Source organism: Schistocerca piceifrons, chromosome 1, assembly GCF_021461385.2.
Source record: "Schistocerca piceifrons isolate TAMUIC-IGC-003096 chromosome 1, iqSchPice1.1, whole genome shotgun sequence".
NCBI lineage: Eukaryota > Metazoa > Arthropoda > Insecta > Orthoptera > Acrididae > Schistocerca > Schistocerca piceifrons.
In genome coordinates this window covers 912,967,491-912,992,111 of record NC_060138.1, presented here as the reverse complement: position 1 = coordinate 912,992,111, position 24,621 = coordinate 912,967,491, and positions in this window count along the sequence as shown.

Below are 24,621 nucleotides of genomic sequence, written 5' to 3'. Positions count from 1 at the left end.
GTTCTTGAGTCGACGTTGACCAGAACTGATGGAGAAACGCTTTCTCAAACTCATTGAAAGTGTTGCAGGTTTCTGCTGCATTTAACGCCCAGAGCGATGCATCACCAGAAATGTGAGAAACTACAAACTGTATTTTCTGCTCCTCCGTCCAGGACTTTGGAGGAATACTTTTGAAGTTCCTAAAATACTACTGGATGAATATTTTTCTTACTCTCTTCGTTAAATACTTCGAACTGTCGATGGTTAATCAAGCTTTCTTCATGCATCAAGGTAGTTAGGTCCCTGGAGTTATTGTCCTTAGCAGACGGTGTACTAACTCTATTACAAGTACACTCTGCTTCATAGTTTGAGTTCCTTGGTGACACATAATGCTTGGGTATTAAGGGTCGATTACCAAAACGTGGTCTTGCTTGTGATGCATTAAAGTTCGTTGGCAGATTTTCACTGATCTTTTGCCTGTCAGTACCAGTGTTTTCATTACTGTGTGCTGACATTGTATCAAAACTTTGATTTTCAAACTTCAGTACCTTGGCTAGTTCAGTTCGGACTTGTTTTTGAATTTCTGTGGGAATGTCATCCTGCATTGACTCCACAGTACTAGCCAAAGCTTTGAAATGGTTTTCTAATTTATCAACTTCAGTTTGAAGACTATTGACTGGAACTTGGTATGGTTGTTAACGGTTTGATAGTAGTTTTTATAGCACTGATCTCTTTGTTAAAATGAGTAATGATATCTTTATCACGATCGAGCAATAATTGATTTATTCTGTGAACAATCTCGTTATCTCACTTTACAAATATATTGTTTATCTGTTCCATAAATTCCTTTTCACGCTCCTGGTCTTTAGTTTGCATTGCTTTTCACGCTCTTGCTCCCTTTGCTCCTGTTCGATAGTGAATCTTTCAAAGAGTGACGATAGCATATCCTGTAGTGACACAACTTGAGGATTGCTAAGTTGTGCCCCTTGCTCAGTAGAAATATCATCATTAATTTCTAACTGTTTGACTGCAGGAAAGTCTGCATGTTTTGACAACTCCTCAGTTTCATTTTCGCTTGGGACATCAGTTAATGGACTGCCATCATCAACTATTAGATTTTCTAGTAATGGCACAGAAGTGTGCATAGATTGATCTACTTGAGGATCTCATGCTGTTTCTGCATCAGCCTGCTCATTCGGTTTTATCTGCTTTTTTGGTCTAACCATTTTATCACTAATCTTGCACAATATATAGAGATATCACTGACAATGACAAGATTGACACAAAATAATCTTATATCTAACACATATACATAGATAACAAACAATAACTGAAATGGTTCAAATGTGTACACAACATTTTACCAGCTACCTATGCTTGAAAATATTTCACTCCCAGCCAGAATACAAAAGTACTACTATGTATGGCTGCCGTTGCTGTTGCAAATTTTTAAAGCACACAAGCAACAAATGTCCATTATATGCGTGTGTGTGCATGCAAGCCACAAACATGAACATCCATTCCTACCTTTCTTTCAGCTGATGGTGGATAGTACAGCTCAAATGTTCTTAGTTGTTTCTCGCACAGCAAGCTCAGTGATGAAATAAAAAAACAACACAAACATTAATATTTTGTCATGGTACACTGTACCTGTAAGAAATCGCAATACTCAATAATTAAATAAATAAATGTGCCCACGTTGGGCACCGGTGTGATGGAAACAGGTTTATAGTATTTCATGACTTTAATTACTTATAAATGATCTTTCAGGTAGATAAAAACATGTAAAACCAGTTACCTGTTGTCAGCATAACAATTCGTTTGATCTCAAAAATGATTCTCCCAGCTTATAGTTGTCACTTTGCTAAAGAAATCTCCACTTGACATCGTGTAGAAATGTTGTCTGTAAAATCGTGTGAGTGGCACTAAATTGCATATCATTTATCAGATTTTACACAACTGTTACTTAAGATGGAAGCACTTTTCTCTAGGAAAAGGAACATTTAGTCACAAATTACTGCCCACACACAACACTCACATATGTCTCCTATTAAAATATTTCATGTAAATCGTCCGAAATAATTAGGCTTCATACATCACCAAATAAGAAATTCATATTACGTAATGTGCTCTGAGCACTATTTTTAATGATTCAATCTGAGTTGAATTCTGTCTTTTAAAGTAGATTCGGGGCCACTGGTGCACGTTTATTTCCATTCATTTATGTCTCACAACATTTATGTTTGTTAAAATTCTCGATTCAAAACTGCCACAGAGACATTTTTACTAAGATGGTGGCAGACAGACGATAGTCAATTTGTCTATTGTTATTCTCAATTCCTTTTATATGAAGTTAATATATTTAGATAAAACTCTTTAAGCCTTTTATCTCTATTCTTTAGCATTTAAAATTATTTTCAATCGAAATTGCGTCATATTTTTTATACTAGCTACTAGTATATTCCGCTGTAAGGTACTAGCACTAATGGCTGCGCTCCTAATTGCGGAGCTGAAAATTAATACTTAAAAACCATTAATTAGATTGGATTACAGTTGGGCACAGGAAGAACAACTGAACCAGAATTATCACAGATAACAAAAAAAGATTATAATTGTCGTTGTGCATTAACGTAGTTCTCTGATAATAGTTTTAATTCACACAGAAATTAAATTATTACAGAAATAATGAAATAATTATCGTCATATTTACACAATACAGTGTTTTATATACATAGTATCGATAATATTTGTTGAAGTTTGTGCATCTAGTTCATTTTAATATCTTGTGGCTAGAACATAGTGTCGTGAATATTACAGTACTGCCAGGGAATTAAAATTAATTTTTATAGTCAGAGATTGTACCAGTAAGATTGTTTTTAACTCAGTATTTTGAAAGTGACATTAACAAAGCGTTTGTACAGGATAAGGCAATGGAATCTTCTTATCTGGAAACACAACAGCAATTAGATTTAAGAAACATACTTTTCTAACCTTTACATGTTTTTGGGGAGAAACCTGGTATAATAAATCTGTATGTGTGCCACATGGACATAATGCCACTTGACAAATTTCTCTTAAACTCTTACACCATTCTGTGGACGAAATGGGAGATTGTTGATCGAAAAATAAGACGAATGCTCCTGTTGAAAGTAATTGAACCATCACATTCACCATACTGTAGTCCCTTACTAGCAGTAAATAAATCTAATGGCCATGTATGCATCGTTTTGGATATGCATGCTATTAATAATATAATTGTATCATTCCACAACCAACCAGTAAATCTAGACAAGCAATTACAAAACCTCATGAAGTACATTGTTTGACTAGCGTAGATCTCCACTGTTCCTGTGGCAGGTCTTATTATCAAATAAATCTAGGAAATACACAGTTTTGTGTTTTACCATTTGGACTTAAAGTAAGTTATGATGTATTTATCATTTCACTAGACAGTTCTCAGACCAGATCTCTTGGCCAAAGTAACTATATGTTGATGACATATTTATTGCAACTCCTACACAGAAGAGTACCTTGAATTACCACACCAACATTACATAGATTTTCACAGACTGGAGCTACAGTTAACTTGCAGAAATTAAAGTTTGGTCGTGAGGAAATAAAGTTTTTGGTCATATCATATTTCCTATAGGAATAAAATAGAAAAAAATTCGGTTAGAGAACTGCACTGAAAAATTTTTCATCTATAAACACAAAATGGCAGTTGAAAGCTTTTCTTAGCCTTTATTCATTTTCTCATAGTTCTGTTTTTGGAAGGTTACTTAATTGTCCAACACTGTTCAGCCTATTAAAAAAGAATGCCATGTGGCACTGGTCAGAAAAATGTCAAGCAGATTTCGATGCAATAAAGACTGCTTTAGTAAAGTCTTAAATTCCATGACTACCCGGCTTTGAGATCGTTAAATTAAATTAAATTTGACTGTCTTGAAGATTTTCTGCACTTTTTCTGGCTCAGAATAGTTAATTACGTTTCCCACCAATTTTAAGTCATCGACCTTTCTACTATTAGTCACTGTCTATCTGAATCACTTCAGTCTACCACAGAAAAGAAAGAGTTTGTAACTATCTTCATCGATTTTTAAAAATCACAGTTAATTTTTCCTATATGATCCAATGTTGCACTTAGAACTTCTTAAGAGGCAACGCTAAACATTTTGCAAAACGACCCACCAAATAACTAGTGTGATGTGCATTGACCACATCCAAAGACTGCACATTGTCTGACATTCATTCCTGCATCACTGTTTTGTAATTTCCTCTCCTCTTTTTCTCTATTACACTGTGACCTCACAAACTTTATTTGGAAGGATGCAGATGAACACACAAGTTGACCAACACAGAACAATGGGGATATTTATTCCACCATTCTACACAACCCATTTATAGTAACAGATATTGAAATTTTTATAACCATGCACCACTACTACACACATAAAATATGAATGTGTGACTCAGTCCACATGCCCGACTGGTTCACACGACTACATAGACACTCAGACACGTGCATACTATTGCATCATGCTTGTATGTGCACAAATCCAGTCCATTATTGTGACCAACAAACAAAGCAACCCTCTACCACATTTACATTACAGAAAACGTCCTCACGTAGACACTGAGCGATACAAACTAGAACATCTCATATATAGCGTATATCAGCTTATGTACATTTCCTCCAAGGGATGATAAATCCCCCTTATATAAACAGGGTTCATAGATCTGGGCCATGTCCACCTTCTGACCTCCCAAAAAGGGATGTAAGGTGGCAGTCACCTCCTTTCCCACCAGCTTGCCACCTAGTAAGTTGCCAGAACTCTAAACACAGTTTTAGGTCTTACCCTTGCATTGCCTTCAGGCATTTCTCACAGACTTCCACAACAAGGGTTTGGTTGTCGGATGCTAATTTCTGGTTAATTATCCACCAGTCATCTTCCTCGTTCTTTACCATTACTTTGTCGAACGAATCTTTGGAGCAAAATCCATAAGAAATTTAGGTACCCAGACTGATGTCTTTGCGGTCCTGAAGAGTTCCTCTGCTGTTTTGAGCAGAGCTTCTCCTCCTCCCACAGGGATATCTTGTGCACCATCTAATTCAGTTAATCTACTGTTCTGATTCCCTCACAGACAAAGATCGGAGCACCTTTTTCCAGATAGACCCTTCGGAATTTGGGGCCTTGACTTGTATTTACCAGAGTGATTTGAAAGAGAGTCATCGGAACTAGCTACTCCTGCTGTAAGGTGATGTTAACAATTGGATATCCTTGTTTGATTACCATCATGCTAAAAACCGTGGATGCAGTTTATTGGTCTGTTTCCCTGTTTAGTGCATGGGCTTTCTCTGGATCTGGTTATCGTTAGAAGTGGAAGCACCAACTTCTCCCTCATTCTCTGGTTCCCTGTCTTGGAAGTGGGAGGGGCTCTGCTTACCTCCTTCACTCTGGGGCTGTCTTTTGTTGGGGTTCATAGATTCAAGATCTTATAATTCCCTCCATTTAAACCATGCAAGCCAATCTTTGCCTTTCTTTTCTCTCTGAAGTTTCCTCATTTGTGTCCCAGACAAGTCGTTGATCTTGTTCTGGTCCAGCTTCTGAGTACTACACACATCAAAAAAAGTTTTGCACCATCTCAGTTCTGAGAGTTCCGGAACCTGTACAGAAAATTGGAATATAGATAAACATACATTTCCGTCCTTTTTATTGCTCAGGAAAACCATACATTGCATGTTGTACCACCATAGAGCGAAACCTTCAGAGGTAGTGGTCCAGATTACTGTACACGCCGGTACTTCTAATACCCAGTAGCACGTCCTCTTGCATTGATGCATGCCTATATCCGTCATGGCATACAAGTTCATAAAAGCACTGTTGGTCTGGAGTGTCCCACTCCTCAACGGCGATTTGCGTAGATCCCTCAGAGTGGTTGGTGGGTCATATCGTCCACGAACAGCCCTTCTCAATCTATTCCAGGCATGGTTCAATAGGGTTCATATCTGGAGAACATGCTGGCCACTCTAGTCGAGCGATATCGTTATTCTGAAGGAACTCATTCACAAGATGGGTACGATGGCGGCGCAAATTGTTATCCATGAAGACAAATGCCTCGCCAATGTGCTGCCGATATTGTGGTCACTATCGATCGAAGGATGGCTTTCACGTATCGTACAGCCGTTACGGCGCCTTCCAAGACCACCAACGGCGTACGTCGGCCCCACATAATGCCACCCCAAAACAACAGGCAACCTCCGCCTTGCTGCACGCGCTGGACAGTGTGTCTAAGGCAATCAGCCTGACCGGGTTGCCTCCAAACACGGCTCCGACGATTGTCTAGTTGAAGGCATATGAGACACTCATCAGTGAAGAGAAAGTGATGCTAATCCTGAGCGGTCCATTGGGAATGTTGTTGGGCCCAACTGCACTGTGCTGCATGGTGTCGTGGTTGCAAAGATGCGCCTCGGCATGGACGTCTTGAGTGAAGTTGCTCATCATTTAGCCTATTGCGCACAGTTTGAGTCATAACACGACGTCCTGTGGCTGCACGAAAAGCATTATTCGACATGGTGTCGTTGCTGTCAGGGTTCCTCCGAGTCATAATCCATAGGTAGCTGTCATCCACTGCAGTAGTATCCCTTGGGCGACCTGAGCGAAACATGTCATCTACAGTTCCTGTCTCTCTGTATCTCCTCCATGTCCGAACAACATCGCTTTGGTTCACTCCAAGACGCCTGGACATTTCCCTCGTTGAGAGTCCTTCCTGGCACAAAGTAACAATGCAGACGCGATCGAACCACGGTATTGACCATCTCAGCACGGTTCAACTACAGATAACACAAGCTATGTATCTGCTTCCTCGTGGAATGACTGGAACTGGTCGGCTGTTGGACCCTCTCCGTCTAATAGCTGCTGCTCATGCATGGTTGTTAACATCTTAGGACAGGTTTAATGAAATCTCTGAACAGTCAAAGGAACTGTGTCTATGACACAATATCAAGAATGAACGTCTATCTTCAGGAGTTCTGGGAACTGCAGTGATGCAAAACTTTTTTTGATGTGTGTATCTTCCACTTCTTGAACTGATCTATGCCTCAGTCCAGTTGTAGAAACAGCTTCCATCAGTTTGACACGTGATGTATGGTTATGTGAAGTATCATTGAGTCCATCAGTTTTTAAGTTTCTTTCATGGTCTCCATCGTGTTCCTATGGGAACCGGTGATATATCAGATCGACGCCAGTGAAGTCCCACGAAAGTGTAAGGCTAATTATTCTGATAGGTTGCATGGAATCACCGAGTCACAGTGTTTTTCTTATTTGCCATGCACCTCTTCGCACAAATTGCTTCACATCTTGGGTTTAGCGCTTCAGGACGTTGGGAAAAGGACGATAGGAAAGATAGGGGGGGGGGGGTCCGGTGTTGTGAGATATTCTTCATCAGGTCATGAGTTGTGCTCGGTTAGCTGAGTTGGTAAAGCACATGCCAGCGAAAGGCAAAGGTCCTGAGTTCAAGTCTCTGTCCAGCACACAGTTTTAAACTGCCAGAAGTTTAATTCTTTGTCAGGTTAATTCACTGAGGCCTGTCCAGCTTTGGAGACTATGCCTCTACTGGCATAGCTCTCGTTTCACACAAACATACAAACCTCTATGCTCGCACAGTCAGTGCTATGATAAAGCAGTATCCCCTGATGAGGTACTTAAGCGAAAAGACAGCTGTGTCATACTAAACATAATAAGGTAACAAAGTAGATTCATGTTACCATAGATAGAAAATCAAACATGACGTAGTGATAAAATAAACACAGAAATATACATTTTGTAATCATTATCTTCTTAAAATAAGATATGCAATTTCACTGTGCAGATAAATTGTTTACAGAAAAACTAAAGGTTTTGAGACTCATTAATTTCTGAAACTTCCTGTTATTAGAGATTAATGATACAGCTAAAGTGTGTTTATACTGGTTTATAAAACTTAATGCTTTTATATCAAGTTGGTGCATAAGTTCATACTGTATTTCCATAAGTTTAATAAACACAGCAAACTTTCGTCTCAGTAATATTTTCTCCTTCCCTATTTAAAACAGTCTGCCAACGATGCCTTAACTTTCAATTCCACAACTTTAGAAACCATGTGGCTTTGAAGTGAAGAACTCATTGAACCATGTTTGGAGTGCATTTTGGTTTGTAAAGGAAGTCCCTTGAAGTTTGTTCGATAGAGAGCGGAAAAGGTGAAAGTATGGGGGCGAAAGATTAGGTGAATAAGGTGAGTGCAGAATGACTTCCCAACTCAACTCCTGTATAGTTCGTTTCGTAGGTCTAGCAGAATGCGGGCGGGCATTATGGAATAGCATCACTTCATGCAGTCTTCCTGGTCTTTGTTTGAGGACTGCACCTGCAAGTTGTCTCAGTTGTTGACAATAAATGTCAGCAGTGACGGTTACACCTCAGTGAAGCAATTCGTAGTGCACCACACCCTCGCTGTTGCACCAGACTCATAACATTATCTTTTGAAAATGGACACAACTCTTTGTACAGGCATTTGAAGCCTTGTTTGGGCTCGACCGTTCCTTTTGTCCCCTGCATTAGCGCAAAGACACCATTTTTCATCACCATTAACTATACAGGATAGAATGGTCGCCGTTGTTCATGAGCCAGTTGATGACGAACAAGCAGAGATTGCACTGGTTTATGTGACTTTGGCATAGAGCATGCAGTACCCATATATCTCATTTTTGAACCTTCCCCATTATGTACAAATGTCGCACAATGGTAATGATCACAGTTCATCACATTTGCCTGTTCTTGATACATTGACATTGATCATTGGGGCATAATGCTTTAAAAGGATCATCATCGTGCTCCGAAGGTCTTCCTGAATGTGGAGAGCCACTAACGTGCAACCAATCCTCCTTAAAACATGACGACCATTTCCTTCCAGTGCTAAGTTCAGTGGCATTATCCACATACTCAGTTCAAACGTTTCTGGCTGTCTCCGCTGCTGTCACCCCTCTATCGAACTCAAACAGAACGATATGTAGGAAATGCTCTGGTTGCTCCACTTGAAACTCTATTTTCTAGCGTCCACAGCTCCACTTACTATCGCCAAATAACAAAATGACAATATGTAAATTCAAATAGCGACAGTGAACTACAAATAAAAAATGACGATCGATAAATAAACCCATAGAAACCGATATACCAACAACCAAAACAAAAACGCTACGAACTTATCCTCCAACATCATATCACTATTTCGACAATCACTTCAAATAATAGGTCTTCATAACTACAGAAATATAAAACATTCGTGAAATAGTCAACATTCTTTATGATATAATCAAGTGGAAAGTTAAAGTTCTCTATTTACAAAACTATTTCACTGAAATATTACTTTCAAATTAGCTTTTAACAATGATTGGTCACTGTTCATATTAATAAAAAAAATACATACACATGAATGGAAAAAGGGTAATACAATCGCACTATTAGAAATGTTCTGCTTGTACGAATTTAGGCTATTCGGACTTCCTCTCTCACATTTCTATTCTAGATGCAAGCAGTCGACTTCAAGGACACCAGTGTGTGTAAAAAAAAATGAAGAAAATCCTCCTTGTTTGGCTCCACTTCACTTCAATAAAAATATTTAATACTGTTGATAAGTATTCTCTTATTCATACACACACATAATACATAACACTCGAAATACTTCACATTTTAAGCAATACATCTTAACCAACCTTCCACATATTTGATTTGATTTGATATTTATTGTTGTAGAGACCTCAGAGATCATCTGAGGCATTACGAAAGTCCTTATTACACAGTATTAATGTTACACAAATAATTACAAAAACAAGAAAAATATTGAACAATATAAATATTGCACTTTTAAGTGTTACAGGGTTTAGGTTAGCATCTCAATTTTGTAGATCAGAAATGGAGAAAGGAGGAGTTGCCACATTCATAAGGAATTGTCATAAATTTAAGAACATAGACATTCATAAATTTTGCCTAGAACAGCATATAGAAGCATGTGCAATAGAATTAGAATTTCGCAAAAAATCCTCCATAATATTAAGTGTATATCGAGCACCTGCAGGTAACTTTAATCTGTTTGTAAACCACCTTGAAGCTGTACTGACCCATTTAGCAACCAAAAACAAAGAAATAGCGGTTGCTGCTGATTTCAATGTAGATTTCCTTACAGACTCTCCCAATAAGAACTTATTTGAGTTAGTAACACTATCATTCAACTTAATTCCCACTGTAAAGTTCCCCACTAGGATAGCCACTTGCTCACAAACAGCCATTGATATTATCTTTATAGAAAAGGCCAATGAACAAAATTATATTACAAAACCAATAGTCAATGGCCTCTCAGACCATGACATGCAGTTCCTTCTGTCAAATGTTAATACTGTACAGGATATAAAATCTGTTAAATCTGAGCTCAAGAGGGTAATCAGTAAGCCAAAAATTCATTATTTTAGGACACTCCTCAGAGACACTGATGTTTACAGTGCTCATGGCATCAATGAAAAATATAACACTTTTGCTAATAAAGTGCTTACCTTATTCGAACACTGCTTTCCCCCAAGACTTACCAAGGTTAAAGCAAAGTCTACAAAGAAGCCATGGATTACTCGAGGAATAGGGGTATCTTGTAAAACAAAAAGAAAACTGTATGTGTCAATCTGAAACATTTCCAATGTTGATGCTATAGCACATTATAAGAAATACTACAAAATATTAAAGACTGTAATACGGATGTCAAAGCAAATATATTACAAGGAAAAGTTAGTCATATCAGATAACAAAATAAAGACAATATGGGATATAGTGAAGGAGGAGACCGGTAGAACCAGACATGAAGAGGAACAAATAGCATTAAGAGTAAATGATACTTTGGTGACAGATGTGTATAGTGTTGCAGAACTTTTTAACAAACATTTTGTAACTGTTACTGAAAAGATATGGTTATCAGGTTCGGTAGATGCTGCTATGGAATACCTCAGACTGGACATTTCAAGTAACTTCCATAATATGAATTTGACCCTCACCACGCCAACAGAAATAATGTGCATCATAAAATCTTTAAAAACAAAAACATCTAGTGGTTATGATGAAATATCAACAAAGTTAATTAAAGAATATGATTCTGAGCTAAGTAACATATTAAGCTATTTGTGTAACCAGTCGTTTATCAGTGGAATATTTCCTGAATGGCTGAAATATGCTGAAGTTAAGCCACTGTTTAACAAGGGAGATAAAGAAATAGCATCAAATTTCCTTCCAATTTCACTGTTGCCAGCATTCTCAAAAATTTTCGAAAAAGTAATGTACAGTCGTCTTTATAACCATCTTATCTTATCCTTTTAAGTAAATTAGAATATTATAGTGTAACAGGAAATGCTGCAAAATGATTCAAATCTTATATCTCTGGAAGGAAACAAAGGGTGTTATTAGGAAAGAGACATGTATCAAGCCATCAGACATCATCCAACTGGGAACTAATTACATGTGGGGTCCCACAAGGTTCCATTTTGGGGTCCTTACTTTTTCTTGTGTCTATCAATGACCTTTCATCAGTAATATTACCAGATGCTAACTTCGTTTTCTTTGCCGATGATACAAACATTGCAATAAATAGTAAATCAAGTGTAGTCTTAGAAAGATCAGCCAATAAAATATTTGTGGACGTTAATCACTGGTTCCTAGCCAATTGTTTGTCACTAAACTTTGAAAAAACACACTACATGCAGTTCAGAATTTTTAAGGGGTGTCCCACAAGTATATGTCTATCATACGATGACAAGAAGATAGAAGAAGTGGACAGTGTTTAATTCTTGGGGTTACAGCTTGATAATAAATTTAACTGGGAGGAGCACACCACAGAACTGCTAAAGCGTCTTAACAAATCTCTGTTTGCAATGCGAATTTTGTCAGACATAGGGGATATAAAAATGAAAAAGCTGTCATACTATGCTTACTTTCATTCCATAATGTCATACGGGATTATTTTTTGGGGTAATTCATCAAGCCAAGCTAAAGTTTTCAGGGCAAAAAAACGTGCAGTAAGAGTTATTGTGGTGTGAACTCAAGAACATCCTGCAGAAGCGTGTTTAGGGAACTAGGGATACTAACTACTGCTTCCCAATATATTTATTCCTTAATGAAATTTGTCATTAAAAATGTATCACATTTTCAAACCAACAGCTCAATTCATGGAATCAGTAGTAGAAATAAGAATAATCTTCACAAGGATTTAGAGTCACTTAGTCTTGTACAAAAAGGTGTGCATTATTCAGGAACACACATCTTCAATAACTTGCCAGCAGCCATAAAAAACTTAAGTCAATGAAATTCAGTTTAAGAGAAGCCTAAAGGATTTATTGGTGGCCAACTCCTTCTACTCCATTGATGAATTTCTCAGTAAAACAAACTGATTTGTATATAAGTACAATATAACTTCTGCACAATTTCAGTGCAGTAATGTGTTCATTGAAAATGTGTGTGTGTGTGTGTGTGTGTGTGTGTGTGTGTGTGTGTGTAAGTGCAATCTAACTTCTGCACCATTTCAGTGCAGTAATGTGTTCATTGTAAATAAGTATTATAGTAGTTGTATTACATGTTTATTACCTTATAAATAAATAAAAAAAAATTATTTCAAATTCAGTGCATTAGTATTTGTAAAATGACTCTTTCATATAGTGTTCATTAAAAAATGACGATCATTCCACTTGGGACCTGTGGAATGCTACATTAGCTTATTTGTTTTAGTTGTAAATATTTGTCATGTATTGTTGTTTTTCAGACATGTTACACATCCTGGAGGACTTCCTCACTACAGATCAATTGGAATGAAAGTAAATCTAATCTAATCTAAAACACAAATAATTGTAGTACCTTAACACAAATACAAAACAGAGAAACTTCTGGTACAAATTGATATTGCATAGTAAATTTAGCCAATTACAGACTTACTCAGATATAGAAGCATATACAAACTGATCACATAAATTGTAGTCATGCCATATTCTTTGCCTCTCTTAAAAATTCATCAGTTTCATAAATTCTGAGCTCAAGAAGAAATTGTTTAACATTTTTTTTGAGTTGTTGCATTGGAAGATCCCTGATATGTTGGGGTATGGCATTAAAAAACTTTATGGACTTGTATAGGAAGCACTTTTTTGTATTTTTATAGTTACATTGTAAAGAAGCTATGTACTGCTTGTTACTTGTGTTATAATTATGTTGCATCTCATACTATTGATAACTGGAATAGTTTTCCTTACTATGCATTACACACTGTAGTATAAATATTTATGGTAGGGTCATAATCTGTAATTTTTTTAAGCTTGGCCTACAGTGAACTCTGGGTACCAAACTACATATCAGTCTTATTGCCTTCTTTTGTGGTTTGAAGACATTAGCTGTCTTGCTTTGATGTCCCCACAGTATTGTGCTGTAGGAAAATAGTCTTTTGCTAATGTTGCTTCCAGCTTTTTCTATATGGCTGGCCCAGGGTAATTTTGAATCAATTGAGATTCCAAGGAAATTAACAGCATTTGAGCTCTGCTCAAATTCAGTGTTATTATTCCACTATACCTACAGGTCTTCTATTTTTTTCGGTTGACTCAAAGGGAATTAGCTTAACACCAATTTTCAACTTTGACAGTGTATTAGTATGCTTCATATTTCACCTTGTGTGTTGTTTCTGCATCTATACAGATTGCAAGATCATCTGCAAGTCCTAGTTGATGGCCCAACTATGTTACATGGTAAGTCATTTATATAAGTGATAAATAGAATTGGGACAAGTACAGAACCTTGTGGGACACCCATGCCCACAGGTAAGTAATCTGATTCTGCAACATTAAAAATCAGCTTCTGCACTCTACCACTTAGATATTATTTTATCAGTTCCAGAGCGCTTCCTGTAAAGACGTAGACTTGCAGTTTGTTCAATAAGATTTCATGTGACACAGTGTCGAAAGCTTTTGATAAACCAAAGAGTTTATTTTGAACCACTAGCTTGCTTTCTAGTTGCTTCACACACTGTGTTAAAAGTAATAAGGTAGATTTAACAGTTCCTAACTCTGATATGAAGCCAAATTGACTATCAGTGAAGATTTTGTTTTCTTCACAATATTTTACTATTTGATTATTTAGTATAACTTCTATCACTTTAGACAAGATTGGCACAATTGTAACAGGCCTAAAATATCACAACATGAGAGGCTGCCTTTTTGTGTATTGGAGTGACGTTAAGAAACATTAGCGGATTTGGGAACTGAGCCTCCAATATACATGTATTTACTACATGTGTTATCAATTCTGGCAGTTGAACTGAATCACACTTTAACATGGCTGGACTTAAACCATAAACATCATTACTGAGACTGTTTTTCATTTTCTTTAGTTTATTAGTAACATCCTGTACCTTGACCAGCTAAATGTACTTTCAGGCTTTGTGGTGTTTCTCAGGTAATAATTATGGTCAGTGGCTATATTGAAAGTGTCAGTCACCTTTATTATTTCTTACACCTTCTCAGTGAAGAATGTATTTAACTGTGCTGCATTCAGATTACTGTTTTCAGCCTGTGAAGTAATTTTCCTATTGCACTGACTATTAATGATCTTCAACATTGCACGTGTCTTATTTTCAGATGTTAGTACCGTATCTTCATTTTTTTAAACCTAGCTTCCTTTAAGGCCTGTCTTAATCTTTTCTTTTTCACTATGAACATGTTTTTAATTACTTGAGTACCTGTACTGCTATACCAGTCAAAATACTGATCACACTCCCTCTCGATCTTCAACACCTTTTCATCCCTGACCTTATTTACTCGAAGCGCCTTTTTATTATTTAGTAACTTAATGGGAAAGGACAACTTAGCATATACTGAAAGAGTAGATATGAGATCTTTCACCTTTTTATCTATTGCATGTTCTCGATAAACCTGCAACAAATTACTTTTCTCAATATGAGACTCAAACATATTTAGATTATCATAATTAACCACACATACTTTCCATCCTGCCATGTGCACTGAGTCAGTGTTACAAATTCTTGTTATATCTGTTCTAAGAAATAGTGGCCAGTGGTCAGATACCCAGGTCTTAATTACCTCTGACTTGAGGTGCATTAGCTCATTTGATACAACTATGTTGTCAATACCTTTATAACATGGCCTTGTTATTTCAGTGGTTGTAATATAAAGGCCAGAAGAATTTAATAAATTTTTTATTTATTTATGAGTTATATATAGTGGACAAATGAAAATTAAAATTAAAATCTCCATAGATTATTAGATTATTATCCTACACTTATAATTACAGACTGTCTCACTTAAAGACACTATCTTGTTAACAAAATCATCTGCTGAATTGCCTCCAGTCATAGTTGAGTACATAGCTACAACTATTACATTTGAATCTGTTAATCTAACAGCTGCAATTTCACAGAACATTTCTAAAGATAATTCTTTAACTTTTGCTATTGGTTCATATTTCATCCCTTTTAATAGGAATATCACACACCCACCATGATTTTTATTAGTTCTACATTTGTTAGCTAGGATGGAGCCCTCAGGGCAGTATAGATCTATTTCATCATGCTTTAACCAGTGTTCTATGCGACAGACTACATCTATGAGGAATGTCTCTATGACATGTTCCACTACTTCCAACTTATTAGATAAACACTGTACATTCCAGTGAAGGACATTAAAACTGTCTGATCTGTGCTTCAGTCTGTTTACCTTGAGTTTTTCCTCCTCTTTCAGTCTACCACTAAAAATCATTTAGACGGGAGGGAGTGAAAACAAAATCATGTACATAGAACAATGAATGATGGTTTTTTCATTTGTCTGTGCCTTACCATGCATTCATAATTAATGTCTTTGCCGACGCTTATGGTCGATCGCTGTTCATTTCTTTTTTAAATAAATCTGAACCTTACCATATCTGGGGGGGGGTTTCACCATGTACCTATAAAACCGCCCCCACATTGTACATTGACATGGTATGGAGATGTACTGTGTTTTTGCATGTACATATTTACATTTATATTTGCTGATAGGGCTTGAGGCCCTTTATTTGTCGGCTTCTCTTTTATTTAATGGAATGGATATGACAGCTTATCCTGTGTATGTTAAATTTATACAAGAAATTGAAGATTATATACATAATATGATAGTTCATTACATACATGAATTTAGCGCACTGACAACAATGTTCAGTTTGCTTTGGCCTTGTGCACTATCAGGTTTGGCATCTAAGCACTATTCGTTAATGATCAACATGCTATTTGCTACTGTTCCACTTGTGAGCACTCGCTTTCTTAGTGTTGATTTCACACTGAGTGTCACACTTTCACCTGAGTATTACATATTAAAGAATTTCCGTGGCATTTGTCTTCATTCTGGGTACGTGTGTGCTTATTGTTCAAACTCCGAAGCTGTGGCAGAAGATTTCCATTTTTACTAACCAGGCGTCACTATTACCCGTCGTACTCGCATTTTCAGCAGTGAGAACCCTGGCCAACAGCATCCGTCGACTAGGTAAGTACTGGCTCGAACAACTGTAGTTCACTTATTAATTTATCATGTGTTGTAAATCACGATACTCAGAAATTATTTCGTTGCACTCATATGTTAATGTCACTACACTTGACCGTCTACTTGTTGAAAGACACATATAGCCAATCAAAACATTGTATAAATTCCTTGTCTTTGGAGTCCATTCCTTCGCCTGGAGTTTGGTTTCCAATGAAAAGTTATACAAGTATAGAGGTACAACAATATACATAACATGATAGCTTATGCCTATGGCTGACATTCCATCCAACGCTTATATTACGAACATAAATTTCTTAAGATTTCAAACGTTATGAATTTTTCATTAACTAGATTCTGTTACTACAGTTTGTGTGTTAGTTTTAACTTATGTTCGTTCACATCACATATACAAATTAATTACATAACATATTGTTATGGGACAATACAAGCGTATGATATATTTATACTTCATTTTATACAGGGTAAGTCCTAACTATTACCACCATGAATAACTCCTAAAGTATGATAGGAGCTGAAAAGTTTGTGGGACAAAAATTGCATGAGACAACAGGAGCTATAATATGGCGTTGGTGTTTTGGTGCTAAGTGGGGTCGCATCAGAGACAAAAAGGTCAACTTTTTTTTTTTTTTTTTAAATGAGGTGCTATAGTTTGCTATTTATTTTCTGATAGCAGCTATCGACACGAATCCAATGATGTGTAACAGTAAGGTCTTTCAAGGTCAACGAAAGTCAAAAATATGGCATGAACGGTCATTTACAGAAGATGTTCGAAGTAATGACCATTGGTATCAATGTATTGCTGCAATCTTCTTATCATGGATTGAGTGGTATTCATTATCACATCGACACTTATCGAAGCTCATGCTCTGACAATTATCTCTCATATATCGTGCAAATAGTTAATATTCACCGAATACGGCGTATCCAAATAACATGCCATTAACATGTAAACACCTTTCGACGGTTTCGCAATACAACACTAATAGGAACGGTAAGACTACTATCGTCTATTCAAATGAATGTGAATGATGTATTCCTCTGAAGGACAAGTCGATATGCTTCTCATTTACGGAGATTGCCAACGAAATTCAGTGAAAGCTAGAGGCTTATACACTGAAAGATGTCCTCAACGTACTCACACTACACATCTTACATTAAATATGTGTATGATCAATTGAGAACAACTGGATCTTTAATGTATTGGAAACATATTTGGCAAAGGAAAGTTACTAACGACGAAACAGATATTGGTACTCTTGCCACTTTGATTCGAGATCCTTGTGTTAGTTCGCGTCAAATCACAAGGGAATCTGGCATGACCCAGAGTAGTGTTGTTCGTGCTCTACATCGCCATAAATATCATCCTTACCATGTCAGTCTCCATCAAAAATTAACTGGTATGGCTTGTATGTGTTGCATTGAATTCTGCCGATGGGTTCAACTTCAGATTCAGAGGGATCACACATTTATAAAGTTGATTTTATTTACTGACGAGGCTCATTCACAAACCATGGAAATGTTAATTTGCATAACATGCATTATTGGGAACTGAAAATCCATGTTGGCTGTGGCAAGTTGTACACCAAAAACCGTGGTCGGTGAATATATGGTGTGGGACTCTGAGGGACAGAATTATAGACCCCTGTTTCATTGAAGGAAATCTTAATGGTAGGAAGTACACCACATTTCTGCAAGAAACGTTAGGTCTGTTATTGAAAGAAATACCTTCAGGAACAAGGAACAGAATGTGGTATCAACACGATGGGTGTCCAGCACATTTTTTGCTGATGGCTAGAAATGAGTTGCAGAGACAATTACCAAATAGTTGGATTGGATGCGGAGGACATGTGTCGTGACCGGCTCGTTCGCCAGACTTGACGCCTCTGGATTTTTTCTTGTGGGATTGGTAAAAGACATTGTTTATAAAGATGTTTCAACTACACTTGAAGATATGCAAGAGAGAATTGCCATAGCATGTGTTTCGATAAGTGCCGATGTGATAAGGGATACCACCCAATCCAAGGTGAGAAGATTGCAGCACTGCATTGATACCAATGGTCATCACTTCTAACACCTCCTGTAAATAAACGTTCATGCCACCTTTATGACCTTCGTTGACCTTCAAAGACCTTACTGTTACATATCATTGGACTCGTGTCCATAGCCGTGGAAAATAAGTACCAAACTATAGCATCCAATTTTTTTTTAAAAAAAGTTGACCTTCATATCTCTGACGCGACCCCACATAGCAACAAAAAACCAACGCCATATTATAGCCCCTGTTGTCCTATCCAACTTTTGTCCCATGAAGTTTTCAGCTCCTATCATACTTTCAGAGTTCTTCTTGGTGGCAATAGTTAGTGACTCACACTGTAGGCAGGCTTTTATCACTTAAGGGAGCTCATATCTTCCTTAGATAGAGGAGAGATAAAAACATTCGAAATAGGACTAAAACATTACGCATTGCTGGCCTAACTACATTTGGCGCTGCCTCCTTTGTTTGGGAGGGAAGAAAGGAAATACTCATCTACTGGTTCAACGATTTATCAGATGTTACTGGTACAATCTACATCTACATATATACGCCTCAGTCACCAAGCGGTGTGTGGCGGAGGGCACTATTAGCGCAAAAGTCTGTTCTACTCGCAGATGGCGCGAGGGAAAAACGACTGTCTGAACGTCTCAGTACAAGCTCTAATTTCCCTTATCTTTCAATGGTGATCATTGCGCGATTTGAAAGTTGGTGGTAATACTGTAATATTTGCTCTACATCCTCAGAGAAGATCGGATTTTGGAATTTAGTGAGCAGCCTCTTCCGTTTAGCACTTGTCGTCGATCTGCAAGTGTGTCCCACTTCAAACTTTCTATGAGATTTGTAACTCTCTTGCGCTGGCTAAATATGCCAGTCATGAATATTGCCGCTCTTCTTTGGACCTTCTCAATCTCTTGAATCAGACCCAGCTGGTAAGGGTCCCATACAGACGAACAATACTCTAAGACTGGACAATCTAAAATATTGTAAGCAATTTCCTTTGTTGAAGGACTGCATCGCTTCAGGATTCTACTAATAAACCGCAATCTAGAATTCGTCTTACCTGTTACTTGTGTACTCTGATCGTTCCATTTCAGATCATTTCGAATAGTCACACGCAGATACGTGACGGATATTTTCGCTTCCAAAGACTGGGCATTTATTTTGTACTCGTACATTAATGGTGATTTTCGATTTGTTATACGCAGTAGGTTACACTTACTAATATTGAGAGATAACTGCCAGTCATTACACCACGCTATGATTTTCTGCAAATCCTCAGTGATTTGTTCACAACTTTCGTGTTATACTACTTTCCTGTAGACTACAGCATCATCGGCAAACAGTCTAATGCCACTGTCAATACTATCAACCAGATCGTTTATGTAAATTGTAAAAAGGAGCGGACCTATTACGCGGCCCTGAGGTACATCTGATGTTTCTGTTGAAGACTCCCCATTCAGGACGACATACTGCTCTCTGTCAGTTAGACTTGCATATGTCATCGAATAGATCATAAGCACACACTTTTTGGAGCAAGCGACAGTGCGGAACTGAGTTGAACTCCTTTCGAAAGTCGAGGAATATGGCATCAACCTGGGAGCCAGTATATAGAGCCTGTTGTATATCATGCACAAAGAGGACCGTCTGTGTCTCGCATGACCGCTGTTTCCTAAAACCGTGCTGGTTTCTGCAAATGAGCTTTTCAGAGTCTAGAAAGTTATTTATGTCTGAACACAAAATATGTTCCTTGATTCTACAACAAATCGATGTCAGTGTAATTGGCCGGTAATTATGAGTGTCCGATTTTGTACCATTTTTATAGATTGGTATGACCTGGGCCTTCTTCCAGTCCCGTGGAACTTTCCACTGTTCCAATGATCTCTGATAGACGATGGATAAGAATGGTGCTACATTTGTAGCATAGTCAACATAAAATCTTACAGGGATACTGTCTGGGCCAGACGCCTTCCTGGAGTCTAATGATCCTAGCTGTTTTACAATCCCAGATACACTAAACACTATGTCACCCATCCTTGCGTTTGTTCGATACTTAAAAGAGCGAATGGTGCTGAGTCCTCTACCGCAAACGAGTTTTTGTAAGCTAGGTTTAGAACTTCGGCCTTCTGTTTATCATCATCCGTTACATTACCCATACTGTCAGCAAGAGAAGGTATTGAATTATTTGTAGCGTTCTTAGATTTTACATATGACCAAAATTTTTTGGGGTTATTTTTAGAATCTGCAGATAAAATAATGCTTTCTAATTCATTAAAAAAATCTCTTATTGACTTTTTAACAGCTTCTTTCATTTTGCATAATTTCTGTTTGTCGACAGGGCAGTGACTACGTTAAAAACGACTGTGCAAAATTCTTTGCTTTATCAGCAACTTCCTAAAATGTTTATTGAACCAATGTGGATCCTTTCCCTCCCCTATATTTTTAGTAGGTGCATATTTCTCTAGCATGTGGTGGACAATATCTTTAAGTTCCGACCAAAGATGATCAATATCTTTGTGTCCCATGGTGAATGCTTGGAGCTGACTTTGAAGATATTCATTAATGACACTTTTATTTGCTTTCCCAAACAAGAAAACGCTACACTGTTTCTTTGGTTTTTTTTTGCAACTTCCACTGACATAGAAGCCACAACGACATTATAGTCACTATTACCTTCTTCTGGATTAACTTCCTCAAAAAGATCAGGTCTGTTTGCCGTCAAGATATCTAATATTTTCGCATCTCGAGTTGGTTTTCTAACCAACTGCTCAAGGTTGTATGTTGAGAGCTCTCCTAGAATAACTTCACATGAGTCTTTGCTTCTGCCCCTGTGATAAACGTGTAATTTTCCGAGTCAATGGACGCCAGTTTAAAGTCTCCACCTGTAACTAATGGATAATTTGGATATTCATTTCCTATGTACTCAAGACTTTCCCTGAAACGTTCAGCGACGTTTGTTGCGGATGCTGGTGGTCTATAAAAACATCCTAATAAAATTGTCACTCCTTGTCTGACTATCAGATTTATCCAGACTATTTCACAGTCCGACCCAGTATCGATCTCAACTGCATTTAAGCAGATTTTAACTGCAATGAACACACCACCTCCTATAACATCAGTCCTATCCTTCCTAAACATTGTCCAATCTGAGTTCAAAATTTCACTGCCATTTATGTCTGGTTTCAACCAGCTTTCGGTACCTAATACAATATTGGCATTACTGCTGTTATTTCCGAGAGTAACTCGGGGATATTGTTACAGACACTTCGACAATTTACAAACATCAGATTTAGCATATTTAAACCTTTTGGAATGACCTGTTTAGGCGAACTAACAATTTTTACAATTGGCACACCCACATCAGTGTCACGAACTGGTAATTTTTCAGGCCAATGGTTTGTTTCCCGTGGTGAGGAACCTAATCTAAAAATACCCATGTGCACACCACAAGTACTGTGCTACCCATCTAGCTGGTTCCTGTGTGTAGTGCACCCCTGATCTATTGAGGGGCGTTCTACAACCTTCCACCCCATAGCATAGGTCGAGGAATCTACAGCCATTTTCGTTACAAAGTAGACGTAGCATCTGGTTTAGATTCTCCACTCGACTCCAAACCAGAGGACCCTGGTGCATCCTGGGTATGATGCTGCAAATCATCAGCTTGGCTTCCATTCCTCGAGAGATGGAGGCCGCCTTCGCCAATTTAGCCTGCCGTCGAAAGGACCCAAGGATTTCCTCGGAACCCCGACAACTGGCATCTTTTGTGCCAACATGTGCAACAATCTGCCGCTGGCTGCACCCCGCATGCTTGATAGCCGCCGGAAGAGCCTCTTCCACATCCCAGACAAGGCCCCCCAGAAAGTACACATAGTGAACATTGGACTTATTCCCCGCCCTAGCTCCTGTTTTCCTCAGGGGATCCATGACCCGCCTAACATTGGAACTCCCAATAACAAAAGAGCTGTGACATCCCCCCTCTGCATATCTAGTACAGCAGAGGCTGCCCTAGGCACCCCATCCCCACAGCACCTCAAGATGGCACTCTGGAGCTTGTTAACTCTGGCCAACAAAGCGTCCAGCTGCGTTTGGACTGTGTCCAACTCCTCCTACATGCGCACACAACAGACACAGTCTTTATCCATCTATCTAATATGTAATTTATTATAAGAAACTTAAGGAAACCTACTACCACACAAGGTTAACAGCTACACTCTTGTTGACAGAAAGGACAATCAACAACGAAAAACAATAAAAATGTATGGTAGAAGCTAGATCTGGTGCTTATTTTCCTGCTAGGGGCTATCTAGTAAATACTAAAGAAAAAAAAGTTGCCAAGGAACTTTTATTTCATGGAAATAACGTGTACTGAGTAATCATTCACGTAGTGTCATGTTGTTTCTTCATGTGCTAGTGCTGTTTACTTCAATTCACATGTAGCTCAGTGTGAAATATGAAGAAGTTTCAACTATCATAGACTTATCTTTTCGAACACCTGGAAATGTCATCATTTGAGCTTTCATGTGACACAATAAAAATTAATTGGTTTTTGTAAAATCACATGCTTAAGTGTTTATGTGTACTCTGCAGCGAATAGATACTGGTAAATGTCTTGGAGATATACTGCGACGATGCGTATTTTCATTTTTCGTTTGCTTTACGACCTTTGTATAAATATTCTTATAACTAAATTGTTTATCCGAAGTGCAGCCCATTTATTTATTTGGTACCTGCTACTCTCGACGTAATTCTCTTCTTCTGCGCTGTGACGATGCAGTGGTCGCCGAAAGAAAAAAACTTAAAACTACTTTAAAACTAATTGCATTACGTATCTTGGTAGCCACTGATACATTTGGTCATCACATCCATCAGGAGATATTTCCGTACTTTGTTTAAATTCATAGACCCTCGTTTATTTTGTTACCCATTATGATCATTTACCCTGCAAAGAAAATTATTTGACATTTTTTACGGTATTTTGTCGTTTCTCCTTAGCTTACACGTCTTGTACATTTTTTCATAATGCTTCCTTTTGCTTGTAAATACTCTACTGGTCATTATAATTGCTACACAACGAAAATGACGCGCTACAGACGCGAAATTTAGCCGGCAGGAAGAAGATGCTGTGATATGCAAATGATTGGCTTTTCAGAGCATTCACACAAGGTTGGCGCCGGTGGCGACACGTACAACGTGCTGACATGAGGAAAGTTTCCAACCGATTTCTCATACACAGACAGCAGTTGACCGGCGTTGCCTGGTGAAACGTTGTTGTGATGCCTCGTGTAAGGCGGAGAAATGTGTACCATCACGTTTCCGACTTTGATAAAGGTCGGATTGTACCCTATCGCGATTGCGGTTTATCGTATCGCGACACTGCCGCTCGCGTTCGTCGAGATCCAATGACTGTTAGCAGAATATGGAATCGGTGGGTTCAGGAGGGTAATATGGAACGCCGTGCTGGACCCCAACGGTCTCGTATCACTAGTAGCCGAGATGACAGGCATCTTATCCACATGGCTGTAACGGATCGTGCAGCCACGTCTCGATCCATGAGTCAACAGATGAGGACGTTCGCAAGACAACAACCATCTGCACGAACAGTTCAACGACGTTTGCAGCAGCATGGACTATCAGCTCGGAGACCATGGCTGCGGTTACCCTTCACGCTGCATCACAGACAGGATGTACTCAACGACGAACCTGGGTGCACGAATGGCAAAACGTCATTTTTCGGATTAATCCAGGTTCTGTTTACAGCATCATGATGGTCGCATCCGTGTTTGGCACATGGCAGTGAATGCACGTTGGAAGCGTGTATTCGTCATCGCCATGCTGGCGTATCACCCGGCGAGATGGTATGGGGTGCATTGACGGCACTTTGAACAGTGGACGTTACATTTCAGATGTGTTACGAGCCGTGGCTTTACCCTTCATTCGATCCCTGCGAAACTCTACATTTCAGCAGGATAATGCACGACCGCATGTTGCAGGTCCTGTACGGGACTTTCTGGATGCAGAA